The sequence below is a fragment of the Hylobates moloch genome, unplaced genomic scaffold (genome assembly GCF_009828535.3).
Source record: "Hylobates moloch isolate HMO894 unplaced genomic scaffold, HMol_V3 SCAFFOLD_20, whole genome shotgun sequence".
In the NCBI taxonomy this organism is placed as follows: Eukaryota; Metazoa; Chordata; class Mammalia; order Primates; family Hylobatidae; genus Hylobates; species Hylobates moloch.
Window position 1 is genome coordinate 31,704,735 of NW_026652295.1, and position 9,495 is coordinate 31,714,229.

Consider the following 9,495-nt stretch of genomic DNA (forward strand, 5'->3'; position numbering starts at 1 on the left):
GCAAAGCGTGGTGGCCCATGCCTGTAATCCCACCTACTCAGGAGGTTAAGGCATGAGAATCACTTGAACCTGGGAGGCGGAGTTTGCAGTGGCCGAGATCACGCGACTGCACTCCAGCCTGGGCAACAGGGTGAACCTCTATCTCAAAACAGAACAAAGAAAAAAAATGCCCTTAAGGGTTCTTTTATAAAAATAAAAATAGAAAAAAAATAGATAACTTAATTTCCAGAGATCTCCATGACAACCCCCTACCATCAAATCCTAGTCCCCCAACTAATCCTACCCAACCCCCAGAGGCTGCTGGGTTCTTCCTGCCTCAGTTGCTCACACTACACCCGGCACCCCTGTTTGATGAGCCATCTTCCTGTGCCTAATCCTTGGTTCACCAGGCCCTGTTCTTACAAGTTTACTGTTAGTCTTCATGTTATAGGATAAGTGAGACCTTATTCTTGTATTAACTTGCCCCAGAGTATACTCTTTGGAACTCGGCAATATTTCTCCCTATAACGTACCAAGGAGGTTGATTATTGACACATGCTAGAAGAAATTAAATACCCTTAGAGGTCAAAGGATTACTTCAGAGTCTGCTAATCATTTCCACCCTTTCGGGAAATGTGTATTGAGTCTACCATGTGTCAGGAGTTGTTCTGGGACCTGGGTATCATAGTCATGTGGCATGGCTCCTGCCTTCGAAGGATTTGATGTAGGGGCGGTTTAGAATGAGCATCTCAATATTGAATGCAGCACCTAGTCCTATCCATTTTATCTGCTCTAATATATCTCAAGTCTGTCCACTCGTTTTCATCCCTCCATATCCCTGAGCCAGCCACCATGTGGACCATGTGGTCTTCTCTGAGTCATTGCAGTAGCTGAAGAGGCTGGGAATGGCCTTCTCTACAATATGACACACACCTAAGAGGGATCCTTTAAAAATGCAAATCTGATTCTTTCAGTCAACCTCCTTAAACCTCTTCAGTAGTTTTCCATTGATCTTAGGTTAAAGACCCAAATCCTTAACCTGACCTCTAAGGCCCTGTGAGGGGTGGCCCCTCCTCTCCAGCCTCATCTCCCACCACTCCCCCTCACTCGTGTGCTCCAGTTCCTGTCCACCTTGCGCTGCCTCCTGCTCAGAGCCTCCAGGGAGGCTGGACCCTCTGCTGGAAAGGCTCCTTCCTCTGTTCCTCTCCTCTTAGCTTCTCTTCATTCTTCGGGCCTCACCTTCTCAACAGCCTCAGGGAAGGCTTCCTGACCTTCTTTTCAGGGTCAAATTCCCCTCTTATGAGCGCTCACACTAAAGTGTACCTTTCCTCAGAGGCACTTGGCCCTGTTGGAGTTCTACATTTGTTGATGATTATGTACAGATTGATGTCTGTCTGCCCCATTGAATGTAAGCTCCCTGATGGCAGGGACTATGACTGCAGATGCTCACTCTTGCCACTCCCTGGACCTAGCACTGGATACTTTATAAATAGTGGTTGAATAGATGCATTCATGCCAGGATTTGGGCAGGAGACTAGATATTTCAGGATTTCAGAGGTGATAAATTAAGGCCATGATTCTCCCTCCCGGAGCTGCAGCCCAAGAATTCCATGTGCTATTACCTAACACTGTTACTTCCTCCTTAATTCCTGGTATCATTCGGCTCCACAGCCCTGCCTTCATCCCAGGCTCCCTCCATCTTGCCTGTGAGACACTCTCCCCCTTTAACGTTTTAGTTCCCCTTTCTGGTTTTGCCTCATTGGCTTCAGAAGCCAGCATGAAATAATGTGGCAAGATGTAGGATCCAGAACTGGAGGCCAGGTGCACTGGCTCACTGCTAAAATCCCAGAACTTATAGGAGGCCAAGGAAAGAGGATTGTTTGAGCTCAGAAGTTCAAGACCAGCTTGGGCAACATAGTGAGACTTCATCTCTACAAAATATTTTTTCAACTTTTATTTTACGTTCCGGAGTACAAGTGCAGGATGCGCAGGTTTGTTACACAGGTGAACATGTGCTATGATGGTTTGCTGCACCTGTCAACCCATCACCTAGGTATTAAGCCCGGTATCCATTAGCTATTCTTCCTGATGCTCTCCCTCCTGCCACTCCCCCTTCTGACAGACTTCAGTGGGTTATTGTCCCCCCCACCACATGTGTCCAGGTGTTTTCATCGCTCAGCTCCCACTTATAAGTGAGAACGTGTGGTGTTTGGTTTTCTGTTCCTGTGTTAGTTTGCTGAAGATAGTGGCTTCCAGTTCCATCCACGTCCCTGTAAAGGACATCATCTCATTCCCTTTTACAGCTACATAGTATTCCATGGTGTACACATACTACATTTTCTTTTCTTTCTTTTTTTTTTTTTTTTTTAAGATGATGTCTTGCTCTGTCACCCAGGCTGGAGTGCAATGGCACAATCTCAGCTCACTGCAACCTCTGCCTCCTGGGTTCAAGTGATTCTTCTGCCTCAGCCTCCCAAGTAGCTGGGACTATAGGCGAGTGCCACCATGCCCTGTTAATTTTTGTATTTTTAGTAGAGACAGGGTTTCACCATGTTGGCCAGGCTGGTCGTAAACTCCTGACCTCGTGATCTGCCCACCTCGGCCTCCCAAGGTTCTGGGATTACAGGTGTGAGCCACCATGCCCAGCCTTTTTTTTTTTTTTTCTTTTGAGATAGAGTCTCACTCTGTCACCCAGGCTGGACTGCACTGGCACAATCTCAGCCCATTGCAACCTCTGTCTCCTGGGTTCAAGAGATTCTCCTGCCTCAGCCTCCTGAGTAGCTAGGATTACAGGCATTTACCACCACGCCTGGCTAATTTTTTTGCATTTTTAGTAGATACGGGGTTTCACTATGTCAGTCAGGCTGGTCTCGAACTCCTGATCCACCCGTCTCAGCCTCCCAAAGTGCTGGGATTACAAGTGTGAGCCAGCACACCTGGCTGCATACTACATTTTCTTTATCTAGTCTTTCATTGATGGGCATTTGGGTTGACTCCATGTCTTTGCTATTGTGAATAGTGCTGCAGTGAACTACAAAATATTTAAAAATTAGCTGGGTGTGGTGGCTTGTGCCTGTAGTCCCAGCTATTTGGGAGGCTAAGGTGGTAAGGTCCATTGGGCCTGGGAGTTTGAGGCTGTAGTGCTTTATGATTGAGGCTGTGAATAACCACTGTATAGTGAGAACCCGTCTATTTCTTTTTTAATCTTTTTAATCTAGCTAACTAGGAATAGAAAGTAACTTCCAAAGTCAAGACAAAGATACCAGTTTTTACTGTTTCTATTCACCTTTCTGCTGAGAAGTCTGAACTAACACAAGAAGAAAAAGAAGAAATAAAGCCATCACTATACATAGACAATTACTATACATAGATTGCTTACTATACAAAGAAAATTCACAAGAACCTACAAACTATTAGAAATAAAAATTTCTTTGCTGGGGGCAAGGAGAATACACAAACATCGATATCCCTATGCCACAGCAATAAACAGATAAAAGATTTCATTTTAGGCCGGGAGTGGTGGCTCACACCTGTAATCCCAGCTCTTTGGGAGGCCAAGGCAGGTGGATCACGAGGTCAGGAGACCGAGACCATCCTGGCTAATACGGGGAAACTCCGTTTCTACTAAAAATACAAAAAATTAGCTGGGCAAGGTGGCAGGTGCCTGTAGTCCCAGCTACTCGGGAGGTTGAGGCAGGAGAATGGTGTGAACCTGGGAGGCGGAGCTTGCAGTGAGTCGAGATCACGCCACTGCACATAAGCCTGGGCGACAGAGCGAGACTCTGTCTGGAAAAGAAAAAAAAAGAAAATACCATTTGTCATAACAAAAATCATAAGATACTTAGGAATAAATATAACAAAGTCTGTGTATGATATTTGTGGAGAAAATTATAAAGTTTTATAGAGAACATGAAGAAGATATAAAAGAATAGGAAGAGATCCCCTACTCATAAAGATGGAAGTTTGATATAAAGCTGATAACTTTTCTCAAATCTAAAAATTCAGTACAATTCTAAACAAAACTCCAATCAGATATCTTATGGAACTTGACAGACTGTTCTTAAAATTCTTTTTTTTTTTTTTTTTTTTTTGGGACAGAGTCTCACTCTGTTGCCCAGGCTGGAATGCAATGGCGCGATCTGGGCTCACTGCAAGCTCCGCCTCCCAGGTTCAAGTGATCCTCTTGGCTCAGCCTCCTGAGTAGCTGGGATTACAGGCGCGCACCACCACACCCAGCTAATTTTTTTGTATTTTTGGTAGAGACGGAGTTTCACCATGTTGGTCAGGCTGGTCTCGAACTCCTGACCTTGTGATCTGCCCGCCTTGGCCTCCTAAAGTGCTGGGATTACAGGCGTGAGCCACCGCACCCGGCCTTAAAATTCTTATGGAAGGGTAAATGGCCAAGAAAAAACAAAACTTGAAGCAGAAGAATATGAGATCCCTTGCGCAACCATATGTCACAAGTTTACTGGTTGAAACCTAGAGTGATTAAAACAGTCTAGTCCTGGTATATGCACACATAAATAGACCACAGTACAGAACAAAACTTTTTTGAATCAGATCCTAATAGGGTTTGGATCTGTGTCCCTCCCACCCCCAAATCTCATGTCGAATTGTAATCCCCTTTGTTGGAGGTGGGGTCTGGTGGGAGGTGATTGGATCATGGAGATAAATTTCCCACTGGGTGCTGTTCTCATGATAGTAAGTTATCGTGAGACCTGATTGTTTAAAAGTGTGTGGAGGCCAGGTGCAGTGGCTCTTGCCTATAATCCCAGCACTTTGGGAGGCTGAGGCAGGAGGATCACTTGAACTCAGGAGGTCAAGACCAGCCTGGACAACACAATGAGACATCATCTCTACAAAAATACAAAAAAAAATAGCCGGGTATGGTGATGCATGCCTGTGGTCCCAGCTACTCAGGAGGCTGAGGTGGGAGGATCGCTTGAGCCCAGAGGGTGGAGGTTACAGTGAACTGAGATCGTGCCACTGCATTCCAGCCTGGGTAACAGAGCAAGACTCTGTCTCAAAAAAAAGAAAAGTATGCGGCACCTCCTCCCTCTCTTCCTCCTGCTCCAGCCACGTAAGACATGCCTGCTTCCCTTTCACCTTCCACCATGATTGTAAGTTTCCTAAGGCCTCCCCAGCCATGCTTCCTATACAGCCTGTGGAACTATGAGCCAATTAAACTTTATAAATTACCTAATCTCAGGTATTTATCTATAGCAGTGCAAGAATGGACTAATACAGACCCTCAAAGATATGAGACTTGGCATATAATGAACGTGACATAAATCAGTGGGAAAGTTCAATGGTTTTGAGTTAACTGGCTATCCAAACAAACACACAAAAAATAAATTCTGCATTACATCCTACCCAGAAGTAAATTTCAGATAGCTAGAGTGAAAAGCAAAACTGAAAACTGTTCAAAGAAAATATAAGATCATATATTGATGATATCAGAATAGAGAAGGATTTCTTACACAAAATTTTAAAAGTACAAGCAATTAACAAAATGAAGAACACTATATGATTATATCAATAGATGGAAGAAAAGCGCTTGACAAAATTTAACATCCTTTCATAATACAAATTCTTAGCAAATTAGGTATAGAAAAAATGTATCTCAACACAGTAAAGCCCATATATGACAAACTCACAGCTAACATCATACATAATCATGAAAAGTTAGAAGATTTTCCTCTAAGATCAGGAACAAGACAAGGATCACCATTCTCACCATTTCTCTTCAATGTAGTACTAGACATTCTAGTCAGAACAGATAGGCAAGAGAAAGAAATACAAGACATCCAAATTGGTCAATGTTGATCAGGTTGGCCTCAAACGCATAGCCTCGCCTCCCTGTGCGCCAGGACAGCCGGCTTGAGCCACTGAGGCTCCCTAGGCATCCAAATTGGAAAGAAAGAAGTTAAATTGTCACTTTGTAGATGACATGATCTTATATAGAGAAATCCCTAAAGATACCACCAAAAAAACTATTAGAACTAATAAATTCAGTAAAGTTGCAGGATACAAAATCAATATTCAAAAGTCAGTAGCATTACTGTATACTAATAATGCACCAACCAAAAAAGAAATCAGGAAAGCAATCTCATTTATAATAGCATCAAAAATATATACTTAGGAATAAATTTAATCAAAGAGGTGAGAAATCTGTACACTGAAAACCGTAAAGCATTGAAGAAAGAAATTAAAGACACAAATAAATGGAAAGATATTCCATGTTAATGGATTGGAAAGATTAATATTGTTAAAATGTCCACACTACCCCAAACTGTAGATTCCATCCAACCCCTATCAAAATTCCAATGACATTTTCACAGAAATAGAAAAAAAATCCTAAGATTCATATGGAACCCCAAAAGACAAGGACCAAAATGGCCAAAGCAATCTTGAGCAAAAGGAGCAAAGCTAGAGGCATCACACTACCTGATTTCAGAAGCTGCCACAAAGCTATACTAATAAAAAAAAGAATGGTTCTGCAATAAAAACAGACATATAAGACCAGAATAGAGACCAAAAATAAATCCACACATTTTATGGCCAACTGATCCTTTACCAATATGCCAAGAACATGCAATGGGGAAAGGACAGTCTCCTCAATAAACAGTCCTGGGAAAACTGGATATCCACATGTAGAAGAATAAAATTTGACCGTATCTCACCTCATATACAAAAATCAACTCAGGCCAGGCACAGTGGCTCACATCTGTAATCCCAGCACTCTGGGAGGCTAAGGCCAGTGGGTTACTTGAGGCCAGGAGTTCGAGACCTGCCTGGCCAACATGGTGAAACCTACCAAAAACACAAAAATTAGCCAGGGGTGGTGGCACACACCTGTAGTCCCAGCTACTTGGGAGGCTAAGGCACAAGAATTACTTGAACCTGGGAGGCAGAGGTTGCCAAGACCATGCCACTGCACTCCAGCCTGAAGGACAAAGAGAGACTGCCTCAAAAAAAAAAAGTTCTACTCAAAATGAATTAAAGACTTAAACATAAGATCTGAAATGGCCGAGCGCAGTGTCTCACACCTGTAATCCCAGCACTTTGGGAGGCCAAGGCAGGTGGATCATGAGGTCAAGAGATTGAGACCATCCTGGCCAACATGGTGAAACCCCATCTCTACTAAAAATACAAAAATTAACTGGGTGTGGTGGTGCACACCTGTAGTCCCAGCCACTCAGGAGGCTGATGCAGGAGAATTGCTTTTCTCCTATATTTTCTTTCTAGTATTTTTAAAATTTCATATCTTTTTGTTTTTGTTTTTGTTTTTGTTTTTTTTGAGATGGAGTCTCGCTCTGTCACCAGGCTGGAGTGCAGTGGCACAATCTCGACTTCTTGACATTGGTCTGGGCAATGATTTTTTTGAACAAATGAGATTGCATCAAATGAAAGCTTCTGAACAGCAAAAGAAACAATCAACAGACAACCTACAGAAAGGGACAAAATATTTGTAAACCATACATCTGATAAGGTGTGAATATTTTAAATATATAAGAAATTTAATAGCAAGAGTTGTTGAAAACCAAAACTTGATTTTCTTCTTTAAGGTGGGGTCTCACCCTGTTGCTCAGGCTGGAATACAGTGCCGCAATAATAACTCACTGCGGCCTTCAACTCCCAGGCTCAAGCAATCCTCCCACCTCAGCTTCCCAAGCAGCTGGGACCACAGGCACACCCCACCATGCCCTGCTAATTTTTAAAATTTTTTTGTAGAGACAAGGTCTCCCTGTGTTGCCCAGATTTATCTTGAATTCCTAGGCTCAAGTGATCCTCCTGCCTTGGCCTCCCAAAGTGCTGGGATTACAGATATGAGCCACTGCATCCAGCCAAAAATCTGATTTTAAAATGGGCAAATGATCTGAAAAAACATTCCTCAAAAGAAGACACAAAAATGGCCAACAGGTATATGAAAAACAAATGCTCAATATTACTAATTATCAAGGAAATGCAAATTTAAACCACAGTGAGATATCATCTCATACCTGCTAAGATGGCTCTGATAAAAAAAATAAAAATAAACCAAGAGATTACAAGTGGTGGCAAGGATGTGGAGAAAAAGGAATCCTCACAAACTGTTGGTAGGAACATAAATTTGTACACCTATTTTGGAAAACAGAATGGAGCTTCCTCAAAAAATTAAAGATAAAACTACCATGTGATCCAGTAGTTCCATTATCAGGTATATATCGAAAGAAATGAACTCAGTATGTTGAAGAGATATCTGTATTCCCATGTTCACTGCATCATTGTTCACAATAGCCAAGACATGGAATCAACCTAAGTGTCCATCAATGAATAAATAAAGAGATTACATATATACAGTGGAACACTATTCAGTCTTTAAAAAGAAGGAAATTCTGTCATCTGTGACAACATGGATAAACCTAGAGGATATTGTGCTAAATGAAATAAACCAGGCACAGAAAGACAAATATCATGATTTCATTTATATGTGGAACCTAAAGAGTCAAACTCAGCCAGGCATGGTGGCACGCACCTGTAGTCCCAACTACTTGGGAGGCTGAGGCAGGAGGATCTCTTGAATCCAAGAGTTTGAGGCTGCAGTGAGCTGTGAACACACCACTGCACTCCAACCCAGACAACAGAGTGAGACGCTGTCTCAAAATAAATAAAAAATAATAATAAATAAAATAAAATTTATTGCTGAAGCAGAGAATAGAATGGTGGTTGCACAGGGGCTAGGGGGCAGGGGAGGGTGGGTGGGCAGGGACTGGAGAGCTTTAGTCAAAGGACACAAAATTTCAGTTAGGTAGAATAAATTCAGGAGATCTGTTGTATAACACGATGACTAGAGTTAATAACAATGTATTGTACACTTAAAAGTTGCTGGCCAGCTGCAGTGGCTCATGTCTGTAATCCCAGCACTTTGGGAGGCTAAGGTGGGTGGATCGCTTGAGACCAGTTCGAGACCAGCTTGGGCAACATGGTGAGACCCCATCTCTAAAAAAAATACAAAAATTAGCTGGGCGTAGTGGCTCATGCCTGTAATCCTAGCATTTCGGGATGCCGATTGCTTGATTGCTTGACCCCAAGAATTCGAGACTAGCCTAGGCAACATAGTGAGACCCTGTCTCTACAAAAAATAGAAAAAATGAGCAGGATGTGGTGGCACGTGCCAATAGTCCCAGCTACTTGGGAGGCTGAGAAGAGAGAATCACTTGAGCCTGGGAGGTCCAGGCTGCAGTGAGCTGTAATCTTGCCACTGCACTCTAGCCTGGGTGACAGCAAGATCCTGTCTCAAAAAAATAAAAATAAAAATAATTGCCAGGAGAGTACATTTCAAATATCACGTTTAAAATGATAATGTGTGAGATAACAGATACAGTAATTACTCTAGCCATTACACACACACACACACATATATACACACATCACGTTGTTACACCATAGATACAATTTTTATTTGTCAACTATAAACAAATGCACAAGCAATAAAGGAAAATATTGACACATATGACCACATTAAAACATTTT